The 19,552-nt window shown below is 39.7% G+C and overlaps 1 protein-coding gene across 1 annotated transcript in view; it reads left to right on the top strand.

Annotated features, from left to right (window-relative positions):
* Positions 1–19,552, top strand: part of kcnd1 (potassium voltage-gated channel, Shal-related subfamily, member 1) — a 69,305-nt gene that overhangs the window by 34,529 nt on the left and 15,224 nt on the right. The gene's annotated exons all lie outside the window — the stretch shown is intronic.

Below are 19,552 nucleotides of genomic sequence, written 5' to 3'. Positions count from 1 at the left end.
GATGCTATATGGATCTTGATGCACAACTTTAAAGATGTTCCAGGGTTGTTTACGGGGGTCTTGAGGAACCCCTGTATGTAATTTAGGGGGTTTGAGGCTTCTGGAACCTCTTATGAGATATTTTAGTTTTGTTCTAGACTTTCCTGGTGATAATCCAGAAATCCTTAGTTTGACTCCACTAGACCTTAACGCCTTGATATTCCTGTAATCCTTACAGTCATTGATTCCTTAAAAGGATTTTGGATTTTTAAGTGATTAATATTCTTCTAGGCCACTTTCCATTTTTTTTCACATTTTTCAAATGTCCTTGCTAAAGTTCTAGATATTCTCAGGGAAGGTTTGTTTTGTGGGGGTTCCAAGTCTGTGGTGTTATAGCTGCTATTGAAGTTCCATGTTCTTTACGAAGTTACAATAATCCCTGTTACACAAGGAATTATGGAGGTTAGATGTTCTTGAAGATGTTCCAGAAAATCTTGAAGAAGTTGCAGAGGAGGTGGTGTCATGAACGGTCAAGAGATTCTTTTTCCTGTTTTTTTAGTGGACTTTTAAAAATCTCTTTAAGATGTTGGGATGATTTAAATGATTTAAAAGACGGCCAATGGAACAGTGTCTGTGAAGGGTCTACTCCCACTTACACCTTGTCCCATGTGACCTTAACAGCTCACACGAGGGCAAGGTGGGTCAACAACTCTTAGGAGCACCACCAAGGTGAGTTGTCTTCAACGTGAGCACTTAAGATTTCCAGTGCATGTGACAGGCTTCAGGCAGACTTGAACATGAAAGGCATTCTTGAAGTTGTTCCGGAAGTAGTTCAATTGAAGGCTCTCCCAACAGAGTTCCAGGTGGTCTGAGCTTTCATGAAGATCTTCCAGGGCCTTGATCAGTTCCAGAAGTCGTCATATATAATTAAAATGTGTTGAAGGCCTCTTATAGTTACATTAAAGATGGCTGGAATATCTGGAAAGGATCATCTTGTCAAAGCATCCTGCAGGTTTGAAACAGGCTTGAGGAGGTTTGACCAAGTCTCTGACAGATGACAAAATGTAAGATGAGTGTAAAATGTTTCTGTTTACATACAGAGTCAACTCTTCAGTGAAACTGGTGAACACTTCAACAGATATCTGGCAGCCAGTCAGAGAGCAACATTGTCTTTGTCAAAGCAAACACAATGCTCATGCACACGATAGTTTATTTATCAATGTGTCATCATTCTTTCTTTTATTCTTTCTTTCTCTTTCCTTAGCTTTGCACTTCCCTCGTCCTCTCTCTTCGTGTACAGCTTATCTAAAACATTTAAAACATCATGTGATATTCAAATCACGTGTCTGTGTGTGTGTGTGTGAGCGAGAGAGAGGGAGAGACAGAGAGAGAGGTAAAAATAAACATGGAAATGTAGATTATGCAAAATGAACAAATAAAGCACATTAGAGACGCTCTGAAACAACGTGAGCTTCTTCTCAGCAACAAACACTGATGAGTTAATAACAAGGAGAGGAGTATGCAGGGGGAGGAGGAGGAGGGTAGGTGGGAGAAGGGAGAGAGCGTGGGAGATGTAAATACAGGAGAAAATGAGAGGGCAGAAAATAGGAAGAACGAGGCGTAGAAACAAAGAGAGAGAGGGAGATGTAGAAAGAAAGCAAATGATTTTATTCTCCTCTGAACTGACGTAAAGCTCCCTGAGGTCAAAAGAAATGCCCACAAAGAACGGTATATTTGTTTTAATCTTAAATAATTGGTTTATTTGAAGTGCCCTTTGCTGTGTGGAAGCTGGCGTGTTCACTCTGTTTATATGAGAAACCTCCTCATTAGCAAAAATAAGTTATGTGTCATACAAAAGCAGCTCTCAGAATTATTGTTTAAAACTACAAATATGTGAAATTAGAAGTTTAGAAGTGCTGCATGTGCCTTTAAAAACAGCAAAACAATAGAGCATCGCTGGTTAATTTGCTAGCACTAACATAAACTGCCTTTAGAGGACAACCCACAGAGGTGTGTCCATCAGCACTGTGGATTTAGTCACTTCACAGATCCATGCACATAGATCATCAGCGCAATTATGCTTCATACATGATAAATCAGAGTTTTGGTAAATAAATGTGAGAATATATGTGCATGCCTGAGTTTGTATGATTTTCATTGTACAAGAATACAAAACAAAATCAGGAAAATATATATTCATTAGTTTGTTTACGTCTTTTTGTTTCTAGGTTCACGTCCTTCTTCATGTTTGCCTTTGTTGGCTAATTGTCTTTAGGTTTTACTTTGAAGGCTCATGTGTTGCATATACGTACTTCCTGCCTTTGTTCTTTGACCCTGCTTTTCCAGTTGTCTGGCCTGCCTTCATTGTTTCCACCTGTGAACTGGTCCCATCTGTTTCTTTTGACCATTGTCTCTAGCTTATCTTGTATTTTCTTCAGTCTTTTTATTAATTTCTTGATCTCCCTGTATTCCTAACTTTTGGACCTGTTCTGATATAATTTCTATGTTTTTGTTTGTTTCATTGTTTGTTCTTTTAAATAGTTCATTGGTTTGTGTAACCTGTCTGACTCTAATGTCTGCATTTGGGGCCTTAAACTTAAACCCAACATGACTGAACATCTTAAATGAGCTTCACAAACTTGTTTTACTTTTTAATTTAAACATTTTTTAAATTAAAAGATATTTTCCATTTTGTGATGAAGATTTTTATTGTGTGGATTTTGCTTTGTGGATGGCTAAAAAGGCTTTAATTTAATTTATTGTTTATTAAGTTTATTGTTGTGTTTTCATGTGATGTTGTACGTCTTTTTTTTATTGGGGGGCTGTTTTATTACCACCATTTTACTTCATGTCTTTTATTTCAGCTCAGCCTTGCATGATTATTTAATATATTATTATATTATTATTTTATTAAAAACCTGCAGCTGAGAACAAAAAGTAAAACAGCTTGCCCAATATTTTAAAAGAGTTATACATTTAAACTTCAACACAGCACCTGAAGCCAAATAACTTATACCAGAACATGAAGAGGTTCCTGGTTGTTCACCTGATGAGTAATGGTTGCTTTTCATGGTTTATTTGATATTTTATATTTTATGTACCATTTGTCCAAAAGTGAGGACACAGAAACTGTCAGAATGTCTGTTATTTTGGGAGAGTTTTAGTTGGTTTTATTTTCAGTGTCTAGAGTCTAATAATAGCACTCTACAGCTCACTGCTCACATGCCACATCGATTCTCAGTTTATATTTATATTTCAGCTCTAAAATCTCCCAGTGGATTAAAGACTAATCAATATAGGATCATACCATTATCTTGCCAGCACACTGAGGCAAATCTGGGTCAGAACAGAACTCCATAGATGCTATTATTCTTTTTATTATGCCAGGGAGTGTTTGATAGCCAGATAAGGCCTTTAGTCACTTCGATGCCGAGAATTAGGGATGTTCCTGAGTTTTTTGGCAGCAGGGATGCTGACGCGCAGTGAGGTTATTGCCAGGACTTCCTAGGGTCCATTATAATGTCTAATGTTTTATTCACATCTAGTTGTTTCATTCGCACAGCTCTTACCTCCTGTCTGTGTGCTGACTCGTCAGCCGTGCTGACACCAACAATCAGAGCAGTGTCGTCAGCAAACATGATGATGGTGCATTCATTTGAGTTGCATTTGGCAGACATGTTTGGAAGCAGGTCAAACAACTATTACTGTTTTTGTCAGCAGTAAATAGGTCAAGAAGTCTAAGTCCAGTGCTAAAACAGAGGCCTAATGAGGATACCTCTCAAACACCAAGCAACAGCCAGTCAGGGCTTCCTCCTTTGTGTGGGAGTCTACATTATGTACACACCTGAATGAAATGGCCTGCTCTAAAGGTATTGGCCTTTTCTGATCCATCATTTAATCGTAGTTACCTTCTAAAAACATGCTCAACATATCACAGACATCAACCATGTGGAAGGTCAGAAAACTTCTGCCTGTGGGAAAAAAGTAAGAAGATTGCACCTGATCATCACTTTCCCTGCAGGTAGAAAAGAGTCATCACTGAATAACTATGAAAATAAAACTTTAAAACCTTAAATAACATTATTGAAGTCTTATCTAAAATGCCGTAAGCCCTGCATGTATCCAACAGTCAGAATAATTTTCTCTGACAATCTATTCTCTGTTTGAGCTCATCATTTGTGACAGCTGTGATTCTTGGCTGTTGGACAGATCTCTGTGCCTTCCATGCTTCCCTCTGTTTAGTTTTAGTCCCCATGTCTCAATGTTCATTGTCTTTTCAGTACTAACTATTTTACTACTTAGTTTTCTTTTGCGTCATATTTGATCTTGCTTTGTGAGTGTCTGCTTAACCCTGATTAGTTTCACTTGGGTTTGGCTCCACCTGTGTCTCTTTCTTACCGGTGTTTACCTGTATTTTTTGTTGTTGTTTTCTATTCAGACTTTGCCTTTCTTAGGGATTTCATGACAGTAAAAAAGGCTTGCTTTTTGTTATTTAAACCTGCCTACATGCCCTGCTCTTGGAACGTCCCTCCTGTACATTCTGGCTTATCCTTGTTTCCCCTTGACCCCCACATTTAAAGATTGGAAAAACACTTGCCAGACTAGCAAAATTAAGGTTACAGGCAACTTACAATGTACCCCTCTCTTTAAAATGTAAAGTTTCTCTTATCAACTGTCCACTTGCTTTTCCCTCGTCCCCACAACATTCAAGCCCAGCTGGTAACTTTTCAATATTGAACACACATCTAATTTTGTTCAAATATACTCCAAACATAAGATGAGATGCATTAAGCCATGCACAACTTTTTCACTTGTGCCTCAGCACAGTAACTTCCGTCCTCATCAGTCTCTGAGTCCCATGGACATTTTCTACATTAGTTTGGCTGCAGAATCACAGCAGAGTGGATCGCTGCGGCTTTTGGACTCACTTCCTGTTTTCTTGGTTTCATTTAACTGTTGCAACTTTCCCAAACCAAGCCACATATAAACTGCAGAGCTGTCAGACCAGATAATGGTTTTTCATTCTTTCTAATTGAAGATGCATTACGTTGCACTGTTGATGGAGGGCAATTAGAGCAGCTCATTGTATCTATTAATATGAAGCAGATGTTGGTCATTGCTTAAAGTGCTAAACAAAGTTGTAACAAAGCACAAGTCATATTCAAGAATTCTCATAAAAACAATGCGTTCACTTGTTCCGAGGCAACACATGGTTTTTAGGTGATGAGTGGAGCTTTTGGGACAGGGTTACACTGGACATGATATCATATCTGGTTCATGATAAATCACTCTGAGGTCTTTATTGTGACATGGTCTGGTGGGACTGAAAGAGGAGGAAGCTGACGTCTCTGTCAGGGTTCGTTTCCTGATGAAATAAATAAGACGCCATGACGTTAGCGAGCAGACCACGTGAGCAGAGCTCGTTTTGCTCGTAAAACTTGTCCAGAATGTCTCTGATGTCACTGTACAGTAGAGTTTGATTCACTTTGATCTGAATGTTGGAACTCTAAGCTTTAGATAACAACACAACCACTCTGATGCTGAAAATAGACTTTCCGTCTTATTTTTGGGATTTCTTTGATTGTAGCTCAGCCATCGTCGGGCATCACGTCTCTGTCTGTTTATTATTTGCTTCCTTTCTCTCACAACAATCTTCCCATTTTTTCAGTTGGGTGCATTTAACATTTGTTTTATCAAAGGTTCAGTTTTAAAAACTTTGAGAGCAATTGCTGTTAGGTATTCATGCAATTGAATCTAAATTATTAATAATGAATGTAACAGAAGGCAGGAGGGGATGAAGGAGGCAGTCAGATTCATAAAGGAGGGACTTTGCAATTTAAAAATTCTCCCCTGTCAGTCTTGTAGTTGGGTTTTTACTACTGATGGACTGGCATTTTTTTTAAGTTGTCACCTTCTGTTTAAAGCAATCAGACTGCTTTGACAAAACCTTGTTTGTCCACCATACTCCATGAGGTAAAACCATGGGTTTTATAACAGAGGTCTGCTGGCTTGGATGAAAACTGTAATAATGTCTCAAAAGGCTATCAGAAGGTAATGTAAAGCCAAAATATTTGCATTAAAGATTATATTTTCATGGTTTTAAGGGGCGTTCCCAGGGACTCAAAGCTCTTGTCCATACCTGTATTTAAAGGTGTTTACCTGAATCTAAGTGTGACAGCAGCTTTCAGCCATATGTTAGGGTTTCAGACAAGGATGCTATCTTTGCAAAAGATGATTTCATGCAAAAACTGAAAGAGGAAAAGGTGAGATTTAAAAGGAGTAAAGGAATGCATGGAAATAAAAAACAAGAGCTTAAATAACAGAGAAAGGAACGTGAGAGAGAGGGGATGGAGAGGCAGGATTTCAGTTTGCTTAAAGAGCTGGATCTCCTTCACCAGAGGAGGAGAAAACATGGAACAACCATCCCTCCTCCTGCAACTTTCATCATCACTCTATCAATTAAACATGGCCGTGGATTACACTGGAGGAGGAGAGGAGAAAGAAAGGGAGCAGACGGAAGGAGAGCGCAGGATTTAGGAAAAGGAGGAGAGGTGATGGAGGAAGGAGGGGGAAAGATGAGGATGGAAAGAGGAGGAGAGCAGAGAGGCTTTTAGCAGCCTGATGTAACCCAGAATAGAAGTTTTCAGAGAGGAAAAACAAACTGAGCTGGTGATCAAACTTGTCCGGTCGATACCGGTGTCCTTGTGAAGAACAATTCAAACAGTTTGGAGGCAGAAGAGGACACTCACGGGGAGCCATACAGGGAGCTCAAACCCCCAAATTTCACCCGTTTTTTTTCCTCCGCTTTTCGCTGCAGTTGTGTGAAGCATAGATGGTAAAATATTGAGTGTTCCTAGAAGCTGCATTAACTCATTTGTTTGGTCACGTGGTTTCGTCGCATGCAAAAGTTAATTTTCACAGAGAGCTGATAAAATGCAGGAAATGGAAAAGGCTCATTTTAGCTGCAATTATTAATGCAGTGATGACACAAATGCTCGGGATTGGATTAAAACCCCTGAAATGAAAACCTTATCCGAATGGTGTTTACGTCTCTTGTTACGGTGTAACATCAGCACTCTGGCAGTTTCTCGGCTGCTGTCAGTCAAACACACACAGACGCACACAGTCAGTTGAGACCAACTTCTGATCTTCAGACCTGTTTTCTGCCTTTCAATAACAAAACTGTTGAACAAATTCATACTTTAAATGTTGTTGTCACCTTTAACCCTGAACTGGATAAGTGGAAGAAACTGAATGAATGGATGTTCTTATTTCTCGATTTTGCTGGAGTAGCTTTGCAAGAATCCCACTTGCAGGGAAAAACAAACCGTAGACAGCTTCTCCTCAGTGGAGCCTCTGCACAACCCCACCTCCTTAAAAGGTGTAAATGAACACAAAAATTATATCTGCAAATTTGACAGCAGAAATTTAAATAATGTAACATCAATTTTGCCTGCTCATCATGGCACATAATGGCCCGGGTGTATTTGAATATTTCATTTGATCACAGTAAAAAAAAAACCATCACTTCTTCTGTGCGCTGATGTAAACTTGCATTTAATGTCACGTTGTTACTCAGGTTGACTCCTGATGAGCGCGTCATGTGTACAGCAGATGGCTGTATGAAGACATCTGTGATAACAGCTCCTCCTGGAAGAAGAGGGAACTATCGGTAACCCTGTTGGACTACACTAAAGTCTGAGCTCTTGGGACACAGAAGAGCTTTTAAACATTGGAAAGTTGCCACATTTAATATGAATATTCATAACTACCATATTGCTGTATCACTTTACATTCTGCTTTAGATTGCATGAAAACCGTTGTATAAATAAGAAGTCTGATGTGGATCAGCAGTGCTGCCAAAACTTTATTAACATATTGTTTGGATTTACATAACATCATTATTTACAAATTTGTGAAAAAATTAACCGTGCCAACACCTGTCTTGTTTGGTGTCATATTAAAACATAAAAGTACAGCAAAGCTGACGAAAACAGTTAATTACAAACACATCTGGCAGTGTTTTTATTTAGTACGTATTTGGACTGTTTGACTGTTCAAAAAGTTTTATTTCTTACATCATAAATGAACAAATTCAAATATCTCCGAGTGTCCGGCCAGTAATCGAAATCACATATATCTATTACAGATAACTGGGAAACCACACATCCTATGTTTCATTTTATATAGAATATAACTTGGAAAATATTGATCTTCTGTATAACTAAGGTCAACTATAGAGTAACGACTGGTTTCTGGTCATCATCTTACAATTATGCTCTTTGAGACAACATTTTCCTGACCCGGCGCCATATGAACACAGTTGAATTGCCTGCTTGTGAGTAATAACACCCAGTGTTGGGGAGTAACGGAATACATGTACCGCCGTTACGTATTTAAAATACAAAATATGAGTAACTGTATTCCGTTACAGTTACCGTTTAAAAAGGTGGTATTCAGAATACAGTTACTTTGTTGAAATAAATGGAGTACACGGCGGTACTTTCCTGTTTCATATTGTCGCGGGTCAGGACTGTTTGGGTTTGTTTGACAGCTATGTTCTGTTGTTCCAGGCGGCAGCGTTACGGTTGCCATGGTTACAGGGTGACGCTCTCTCTCTCTCTGCCTGTTTCCTGGGTGAGAGAGCGCTTTTTTGTTGTTGTTGTTGTGCTAAGCTAAAAGGCAGAATGCTACAGGCATGGCCCTAAAGAATGTAGCCTCATGGGCAGTGTAGTCCGTGCTGCAGGGAGAATGGACTACCATACACGTTATGTGTCTGTGAGCGAGGGAGGGAGAAAAAGGAAAAGTCCGAGCTGTCACGGAGCAAAAACGGGAGCTGGAAGCATGTAAATATAATAATAACCACTGCAGCCAAGAAGAGTGCCTGACGAGCCCATTTGTAAGTAAGCTATTAAGACTCAACTGTACACTGTGTTCGTGTTTTCCTCCGGAAAAAATAAGTTCCGTTGGAGCAGCCTTTCAACGCCTCTCTCTGTCTCTCGCTAGCAAAGTTGACCCAGACAACAAAGTAAAGCTAGTTTTCAGCTACGAGCCCGACACGAACCCACCGTATTAGCCAGATGTCCCTTTACTACGGTTCGGAGCCGCGGACCTTCAGTAACAGTAATAAATCACAGCAATAGTACATTCACGTAGTTGTAAACAGCATGATAATATATTAAGTAATCCAAAGTATTCAGAATACGTTACTCTCATTGAGTAACGTAACGGAATACGTTACAGAATACATTTTGGGGCATGTAATCTGTAATCTGTAATGGAATACATTTTAAAAGTAACCTTCCAAACACTGATAACACCGATGCGTCTCTGGAGGCTTAACGGTACATTTTTGCCCCGAGGCGCCTCTGGAGGTTGTTCCGGCCATGAAGGCGATGGAAGATTTGCTGTAACTCTTTCTACTCTGAGTTGGATCTTGTTGTTGTGCGGTTGTTGGTTGCTTGCACTGAGGGGATTTTGTTGAATGTTCAGCAGATTCTTTTCTTCTCCTCTGCTGTTCTAAAAGTGTTTCTTAATTTAAAGCTTTTGGACCATGTAAGCACATCAAAGTGTGATTATTTCAAGTGCTGAGTTAGTGAGGAACATATTCCATGTTTGTGATGACTGAAAGAAAAGCAGGAAGCCCAGAAGTCGAGCGCCACTCCTCTGTGTGCCTGTATGCTGTTTAAAAATTAAAAGAAAAGAGCTTAAATATCCAATCATATTAAGCTGAGTTTGAGTGGATACATTTCAACTTTCTTCTTCTTTCTTTTTTTTACGTTTTGTTTTTTTTATAAATGCAAAAAGTTGGAAGATGCTCAATTGCGTTTCCCCATTTCAAAATAATAGTAAAATACAAATATTAAGAAATACATTTTTAAAAGTCCTTAAATTTTCGTTTCAGCTCTTCTCTTCTTCTTCCATTGTATCTGATCGGGGGGCTCTCCCTACAATTTGATTGTCCTTCCTGCTCTTCTCACTAAATTAATTACCATTGGCTGTCTGCCCCTCTATTAGATTGTGATTGGCTGGCTCCCCTATTACAGGTAGGAGATAAGGATCGGTCTCTGCGTTCCATTGGCTGACTCGGCATTATTGGATTTCTATCTGCTCCAATTGGGAAGCAGCATTTGCTTTGTCTTTTAGTCCTTATGGCTGGGAATCAGTTTTTAGATTTCGAGTGACTCTCCAACCTTCCCGTTTCTTTTTCACTTCCCTCAGTGTTTTCCATCTTTCCTCGCCGGCCTCCCTCTCTCGGCTTGTGTCTGTCTGTCTGGTCTTTGGTATCGTGGCTCGGTGCAGGATGACATAATTCTGACCATGAAATATTTAACATACTGAGAGAGCAGCTCAGAATATTTGGGCTGACCCGTGCCTCCCGAGACACTCCCCTTTTGTAAAACCGTTATTTATGACGACGGCTGACTCCAACTCCAGCTGCAGGGTCACTACAGTCAGATATCTGAATGAGACCGTTTTGCTCTGCTGGAACTCAGACAGGTTTTATTTTCTCCTTTTTCACGTGTATACACTATAAAAGAGAAAAGATAAAAAACCTTCAGATTTCTGTGAAACCAACTACAGTAAAGTGTAATTTCTTATCATTAGGCTTTGAGTTTGTCCAACTCTGATTTTTCACTCTTAAATTTCTTTAAAATAATGTTTAATGTTTTGGCACGATACATTTTTCTAACTTTAAATGCTATGAGAGTTTCTGAGGCACAACAGCTGTCATTTTTATTAATGTTGCATCTTTTACAGGGTCTCTCAGTATTTTCCATGTTAACCACTGTTCAGACCAATAAATAAATAAAGGTATAAACGATTCAGTATTTAGCTTCTCCTGCAGATTTCTTTTTATGTGCAGTGTGGAGGACACTTAGCCTGTAGGCACTGCTGGGTTTATAAATAACTCCCGTTTTACAGAAAATATGATTAAAAGGTTGAGTAAGTAAATAGTAAGGTCTGTATGTGAGTGCACATGCTTGAGATTTACAGATTCAGTATACGCTGTTTTTCCTCCTCTTCTTTCTCACACTTTGTTCATCTTGACCTTCTCGCCTTCTTCTTTCTCTTTCTCTTTGCCCTTCTCTTGGCTGTCCTCACTCAACCTCCTCTTTCCTCCCTCCTTTCTTCCCTCCTTTGCTTCCTCCTCCTTCCATCTCCCTCCTCTGGCTTCGCGTCAAGCTACCACTCGATGTGTTGTCCTCCTCCTGCTGCAGGACGGAGACTTGGCTCCAGCAGCTGTAGATAATGACCCAGGAGAAAGAGGTGGGAGGGCGGGAAGAAGAGAGAAACGGGAGATGGCAAGAGAGATGGAGGAGAGAACAGAAAGGGTACGAGAGAGAGGAAGGAAATAAAGGAAATGTGTGGAGAAAGGAGGGAGCGATGCACGGAGAGACAATATAAACTTTCTAATGCCTCTCTCGACATGCCAGCTACAAGCCCTCTAATGCTGCCATCCATTATTTAATATTAGCAGCTCCAGGCTCTCTCTCTCAAACACACACACACACACACACACACACACACACACACACACACACACACACACACACACACACACACACACAGAGTCTTAGTTGGTTTAATCACCCCACTCTGCAGTCACAACCTTCTACATTATAAAGAGCAACTTTACTCTGAGCTGAATAGCTTCGTTTTACTGACCTCTGCTGGTTGAGCATCCATCACGGTCTGAGTGAGTTCATGGCGAGCACCTTTGGCTGAGCGGTAACTAAAAATGTAGTTTAGCAGAAATCCAGGTAAACTGAACGTCAGCTCAGCTCTGGATGAGATCTGGCTAAATTTCAGATCATTTGCTTTACTAACCTGTGGTGAAGTGTAACTAAATGCTGCTTTGGCTCCAGTTAAACTCCAGCTAAACTTCAGCTAAGCTATGACTGATGTGCGACTTTAGTCTGGCCAGGCTTTCCCAAGCTCAGCTTTGGTCAAGCTCCAGCTCAACAGTGCTCCAGCTCACTTTGTTTCACTTGTTAAGAGCTTTTACTCATCTTTTTCAGCAAACTGAATACACATTAGCAGCTTGAGATACAGCGAACGGCACTGTGCTGTTTCCATGTGGTAATTCTATGTTCATCACATAATTTGCAACTCATTTTCTGACCAGCACAAACATGTGAAATGACTCTTTATCATCAGAGATATTGATAAAGTCACTCAAGAAAACATGCAAATTAACTTTTTCTATCTAATTAATGTTTTGTTTCATGTGTTAAAGGATGCACACGCTCTCCGTCTGTCAGAGGCACGTTGAACATCCAGGTACACATGCCATTACACAAATGTTATTTGAATGAATGAGACGGTATTCATATTCATTAATTTCCTTAATTCGTTCAGACTGAAAAACATTTAAAAAAATCGGCAGCTGTAGCTTTAAAGCCTGCTAACACGCTACAGCTACTGTACAATAACTGCTGCACCGACAGAAAAGATCTTCATGGAAATTATGGAAATGATAGAATATCAGACTGTGTGTGTGTGTGTGTGTGTGTGTGTGTGTGTGTGTGTGTGTGTGTGTGTGTGTGTGTGTGTGTGTGTGTGTGCATGCAGTAATACTCTTTGGGTCAGTGAATAAGATAAACCATTAAAGTCATGTTTTTGTCTGAATGAGTTAAATATAAATCAGGCTTCATTGTGAGTCTGTGCCTTTGCACTCTGAGCACTATGTGAGTATGTACTCTATGATCCATATACAATGTGTATATGCATTATAGAGGAGGCGGCTCATAGGTTGACCATGCTTTATGTTTGAGATTATTTTCTGCTGAATGGCTGTGGGCCTCCGGGCCACTCTGGGTGATGTAGTTGGTTGACCTTTTGATCTTCTTTTCTTCTTCTTCATCTTTAGATCCACCATAGATCTATCGAGAGCTCTACGCCATATTTTTATAGATCTGCTTAAAAAATACCTTAATTTATACATAAGAAAAACAGGCCTGACTGGGGAATAAAAAATCTTCCACCTAATCAAACAGCCTCAGACACACTGAAGTTATTGAACCTTGATGCAAAAAAAGAAAAAAACCTGGTGCAAGAGAAAGAAAGTACAAGAACGCTGCATCGATTTTAATCATAGCGGGGAAAGTCTACCTCTGCACTAAGTGTAGCTTCTCAAAGTGGCTGCAAGCTGTGTTTACTAATAGATAATACCTGGCTCTGATACAGGATGGAAAGAAATCTTAAATAAACACACACTCAAGTATTGGGTCATGCTTCTTAATCTTTGAATTCAGGTGTTTTCAGTCGTATTGTCACAAGTGTATAAAATCACGCACCTGGCCACGCAGTCTACTTTTACAATCATTTGGGAAAGAATAGGATGCGCTAAAGACGCGCAAATCAGTCACTTTGTGAAACGTCTCTCCTGTTAGATGCTCCACCGTCAAATATAAGCAATATTATTGCCACACTGAAGTCTTTAGAAACCACTCTGTCACATTCTGCAGTCGCATTTCAGAGAGGTGGAGCTGATGGTGTAAATCTCACCAACAGTCTGCTAAATCAGTAACTGCAGACTGCCTGTGGCATTAACATCAGAGCAAAGCTGTGCACCAGGAGCTTCAAGGCTTAGGTTTCCATGGCCGAGCAGCTTCTGCAGGCGCAGTGTTTAAGTGGCCCAGTACTTTAAATCCATCTGTTTTCTTACAGTTTACAGTCTTTGCAAAGAATAAAGCGAGGAGCTGCAGGCATGATGTTTCCAGAAGGATGGTGTTTGATACCACCAAAACATCCAAACAGAAACCATGTGGATAAATGAGGAAACAGACGACATGTTCAAGTGGGAATCAACGAGATTCATAATTATAAAACATTTCCTGATTACATTTCATTGTAAAGCCTGTGGGCTGAGGACGCTGATGAGACTGTTTTAAGCCTTAATTAAAAACTTGAATTGATTTCTGTGACACAAAAATAAAAGATATGAACATATTTAATGTAACTTTAGCTGCACACAAGTGCGACAGCTGTGTTTTATCTTTCAGACAAGTTGGTTCCATGTTTATTGAATCTGTTTCACCATGGTATGCCTCCATTCAACACACATTCACTCAAACCAACAGGCAGCAGCATCAAAGCTAATTTATGGTCCATTAAAGGGGCACTGCGTGTAATGTTTGGCTCTGGACGGAGGGCCACTGCAGATTTACTGCTGCCGTCTGGTAGTAAAAACTCACAAACACAAGGAGGACGCTTTACAGCTACGAGAGAGAAATGGAGCGTGTGCCTGTTTGTTGGTATTAAAAGAGGCAAAAGCTAAATATGTCTTATAATTTAGGTCCAGCAGTAAACAGAAAATGCACTATAATAACAGAAAGCAAATGAGCCATGATTGCATGACATTTATCAGACATTGCTGTTGCTGTGCCAAGCTTTCCTGTATAAAAACATTTCATACTTTATATTTGATTAGCTATAAGTTTGAAGACAAAGAAAACAGCGATCAGCAAAAACTGAGGTGACTATCTTTCAACGAATATCCACAGAATATTCAGTATATTGCCCAGAATTTTATTTTCAATAAAGACACATTCAGGTCACAGTCAGCCTAGACTCACTCAGCACAAAGACTGAAAATGAAATTTAGGAGTATTAAAGAATATTTCAGTTTTAGTAGAAATGCAAGAAACTAATTCAAAAATCACCAGCTGCTATTCAATTCAATTCAATTCAATAAAACTTTATTGATCCTGAAGGTTGACCCCGAAGGAAATTGGGTCAATCTATCTTCTACCTATAAAAGGTAGAAGATAGATTGAAAAGACAGCATCAGTCATTTTTTATTAAAAATCAAATCACTGTCAATCTGTAATTTCTTTTATATCTCACATTCACAGAGCTGAGATTTATTACTAAAAATATTAATAAAAAAAAAAGATTTAAAAGTTTCAACCCAGAATATATTTAATTCAGGTTTATTTATTTAGCTCCAAGAGCATTATGAGTTGCTGCTTTATATTGTAAAGTAAGGACCACACAGTATTAGAAAGAAATTATCCAACGATCAGATCCTGTATAAGCAAACACTCAGGAACAAGGAAAAATTCCCTTTTACCAGGAAGAAACCTCCGGCAGAACCAGGATCAGGGAGGATCGGCAGGGACAAAAGACACGCTGTGTGAGCCAGAGCCAAACGTTAGTCCTTACTAATGATTAAATGCACAAATATGAACACAAAGACAGTGAAGAAGACCATTCAATTCAATTCAATTTTATTTATACAGCGCCAAATCACAACAACAGTCACCTCAAGGAGCTTTATATTGTAAGGTAGACCCTACAATAATACATACAGAGAAAAACCCAACAATCATATGACCCCCTATGAGCAGCACTTTGGCAACAGTGGGAAGGAAAAACTCCCTTTTAACAGGAAGAAACCTCCGGCAGAACCAGGCTCAGGGAGGGGCGGGGCCATCTGCTGCGACCGGTTGGGGTGAGAGAAAGAAGACAGGATAAAGACATGCTGTGGAAGAGAGACAGAGATTACTACAATCCCCATGATGCAGTCCCACAGGAGCCTAAACATATCTGCTATTTGGTTTGTGGGATACACCTTAAATGCATGTAGTGGATGTCAGTAATACTAACAGACAGGTATATGCTTAAACCCAGAAAAGAAAAAGTTAAGCTCTATCTCTGTTGTCTCAAGCCCTTCTATCCAAAAACAGGAAAAAGGTCATGAACATTTTGGGTTAGCTGGCTTGATGAGTGATGTGCTGAGCTGAATATTAGTTTCACAGCTGCTTAACTTGGCTGATTTAAAGCGTTTGTATCATCCTCTTGTTACACCTGAAAATCCATTTGTGCTGCCGCCTGTAATACTGCAGCTTATAAATGTTGTTTTCCTGCATACGGCTGCGCTCACCACTTGAAAAAAAAAATCATTTTACAAGTTTTAATGAGAGTTTTGAAGCATCTGTGATAAGATGGCTATTAGAAGTTGGTTCGAATTGGATTTTTTCTGTAAATCCATACAAATTGCCTATGAAATCTAATTTAGTTTTCAACATTTGCGAGGAAATGTAAATTTGTTGTTGAACTGATTAAATTGCAGCACCCGCGGGGGAAAAATGACTTGGCTGCTAGGGCACCTCTAATGATGGTAGCACCTGATGAATGTGCAGGCTCTTTCTTCCTTCTTCAACAATTGCATGAATCACAGGGTCCATAAAGTGCAGGCTAATGAGGCTGCTGTTCCAGCTGTACGGAGTTAAACAGCTGGCAGATGCTCCGGTCGGCCGTCTGCCCGTCACAGAGCGGTTCATTTCCATTTCCATTCATTTACATTCTGAGCTGTACTCACACGGCTGGCAGCAGCTCGGTGCCTGTTTTCCCATCTTGTTCTACAGCATCAGGAGTTGTAGGAAGTTGGCAAGTTTATGACTTCGCCCTTCATCAGTATTTTGGGTTAAAGTCCTGAACTATGCTGCCATCTGAAAATGAGATTTCTGAGATGTTTTTTTTCTGCTCTGATGTTTTCTCCTATGAAAATTTTGTGCCAGCACCACAGAAACAAAGCCAATAGGAGGTTATTTAGGAGCATACTAATATCCTGATGGTGACGCTGCCACAGTCATAAAGACTTAGAGTCTACATTTGGAAGTGGACTGGCCTGGCTTAAATCTACCACAGTGCACGAGCTCTGGAAAGGGAAGACTCACAACTTGTTTCTGTTCACTTAGCTTTAACATGTTGGTTAGATGTAGGCAACAGAAATTACAATTAAAGTTTTTGGTTTCAGGGTTTAGTCACTGTGTTGGTCTATGATGTTTGATCTTATAGTATCTGTGTGTCCTTACCTTTTATTAGATGTTACCTGTTGCTTTACTTCCACCTCCTTGCCTACCTGTGTTTCATGTCAGCGTTTGTCCTCGTGTCCTCCATATGTTCCTCTTTGCATTTCCACTGTTGAGATTAAGACAAGCCTAGAGATGAAAACGAGATGAGATACAGTAAAATTTAAATATTAGTTTTGGGTATCGGACCCTAGGCTGTATATTTTTCTGTAAATTGCACACTTTTGACACATACATACATATGCTTTAAAATGTCATTAAATTGTAGTTTGTGCTTATTTTACAAACCTTGAAGTAAAGATTATGTAAAAACTTGAGAAATGATGAACGAGGGAGGATCCAGATACAGGCCTCTCTGATGTTCAGGCTGAGTTCAGTTAGAGATCCGGCACAGATTCATCCTGGCTGTTTGGCCACAGTCTGACGTCTCCGTCGATTCTTCTGAGTGCTTTTTGCCAACAATTACAGATGACTTCTGTTCCTCTCTGCCCTCTGTTATCTCCATTGATCTGCTCCCAGCTGCCAATATTTCTCCCGGCTGAAGACACTGGAGGTTCAGTAAAACTGACCCGCGTGCCATCAGCACGCCCTCAGCTCCCGGCGAATTACAGTCAGTGATGCACTCTCCTCAGCCATGAGTCCAGTGAATTTAAGAATAAGCACAGAGCTGGGTGAAAGATGCATCTTAACAATTAACTGCATATCACTTAGCTAAAGTCATTTAGCTTTGGAGAGTGGAAAGTCAACCAGTGAGAGCGCCTAAAAGATCCTATTAGTTGTTTCAGAAGTGTCTCACTCTGTCTTTGTGCTTTATGTGAGTGACACGGTGGGACGCAGGTCTGAGCTGATGTTTGGAAGTGTGGAAATTCTGGTTTCAAAAAGCAGAGGACCAGGTTTGGTGAGCGTGTTCTGGCTCATTTTAAGAGAAATAACATACTTCCAGCTTCTCAAACATGGATTTTAGCACACGGTGTTTGTCTTTCAGTACCACTGCATAATGTTTAGCTTTCAGAGTCCAGGTCATTTGAAATCAAGGCCTTGAACTAACCACAGAGTAAACCGATTAATAGAGAAAAAAAGGAAATCAGCAAACGCACACTGATACCACCGAAGGTCTGTCTTTAACACCTCGATACAGAAATTTTGATCCAGTAAGAGAGCAGATAAGGAACCTGGGATTTTCTCGAATGATTAAACTTCAGGATGTTCTGGCTCCATGCAGACCATCTCTGCACTTTTTACCACGAGGTAAAGTGTAGGGTATATGGACTATAAAGAAAAGCTATGAAGGAATGAGGGAAAAATGCAAATCCTTCTGTGCAGTCTGTCAGTCAGCTGAATGCACTTCAGTACATATGGAATTAGATTTAGAAAACAGGATTTATGCCAAGAATAAGAAGCAATTCATTATGAAACTCATCTTCAGGAGGAGCAACTGCACAGCTTTAAAATTAGCTTTAAAGTTTTGAAAAATAATAAAATGGCTTGTAAGATTTGAGCAGCACACAGCAGACAAGGTCGTGGCCTTATTTTGAGAAGGACGGATATATAATCTACTGCAGCAGGTACACGAGCAGAGAGCTGCAGTTCATTACCTACATATCTGATTTACTGTACAGCCTGTGCTGATTTGCATATGTGTAATATAAAGAGTTTAATTCCACAGTGAGAAAGACACCAGTTAAAAAAACGGGAATGTGTTCTTACAAATTAATCATTTAATCAGCTGGAAAGAAATAATTTCTTTGAGTAAAAGTGATTGGTACACAGTTCACTGAGGACTTAATTATAATAACGACTTTATGAGAGATTTTACGTCTCTCTTTGGAGAAACTTTCTAAAATAAGGTTTCTGATGCTAAAAGAAGTACAAATAAATACTACAGCAGCATTTCAAAGTTATTGTGTGATAATGTTTCATTTCAGATCCTAATACAAAGTACAGGTAGGTTAGGAAGCAAAAAGGAAACGTTAATGAAACGTGGTGCAGGTTTTTTTAAGATTTCCCATAAAGTAAACTAAGCTAAAAAAAAAAAAAGTGTCATTTTAAATGGATATATATAAATATTCATCTGAATCAGAGCCATTTAGAGATCACTGACTCCTACTCAGAGACTGCATATGAAACAATGACATAGCTTCTGAATCCAAAAATGGAAACCTGTCCAAACACCTTAAAACTTTCAAAAAGTAGTCCTGCTGTAAAGAAGTTTTGAAAAATGACCTTTGGCTCCTTTGATCCACTTTTCCTGATGAGTTTATGGTTTCATCTGCCCATTTCAAGCCTTATTAAATCTAACATGATGTTCATTTTTCAAATATGATCCCCTTTAAAGTCAAAAAGCACGGCAGAGCCAAGTATGCTTTATACTACCTTGTGATTAACCAACGGCTATCATATGAGCACGCCGCGCCCCGTGATTTCTCAGGCTTATGTCTGCTTTAATAAAGCTAAGAAAACTTTTCAAAAATGAGACTTTGGCTGCATCATCCAACGGCACTTCTTAAACTGGAGGACCGATTGCTGATCATATCTCTCTGAATATTTACTTAAAGAAACAAAGTAAACACGTGGAGCTGACCATCAATCAGCTTCTAGCTGTTGAGTGGTTTGTATAGTAAACTGTTGACTGGTGCAGCTGCAGGTTTCTTCCGTCGGTGTGTCTGAGCAGAATCACACAAAGCATCCTGGCCTCCTGCCCACTCTCTAATCTCTTCCTCCTCCTCCTCTTACTTGTCCTCGTCTCACTA

This window comes from Pelmatolapia mariae, linkage group LG20 (assembly GCF_036321145.2).
Source record: "Pelmatolapia mariae isolate MD_Pm_ZW linkage group LG20, Pm_UMD_F_2, whole genome shotgun sequence".
NCBI lineage: Eukaryota > Metazoa > Chordata > Actinopteri > Cichliformes > Cichlidae > Pelmatolapia > Pelmatolapia mariae.
This window is presented reverse-complemented; position numbering and strand designations above follow the sequence as displayed.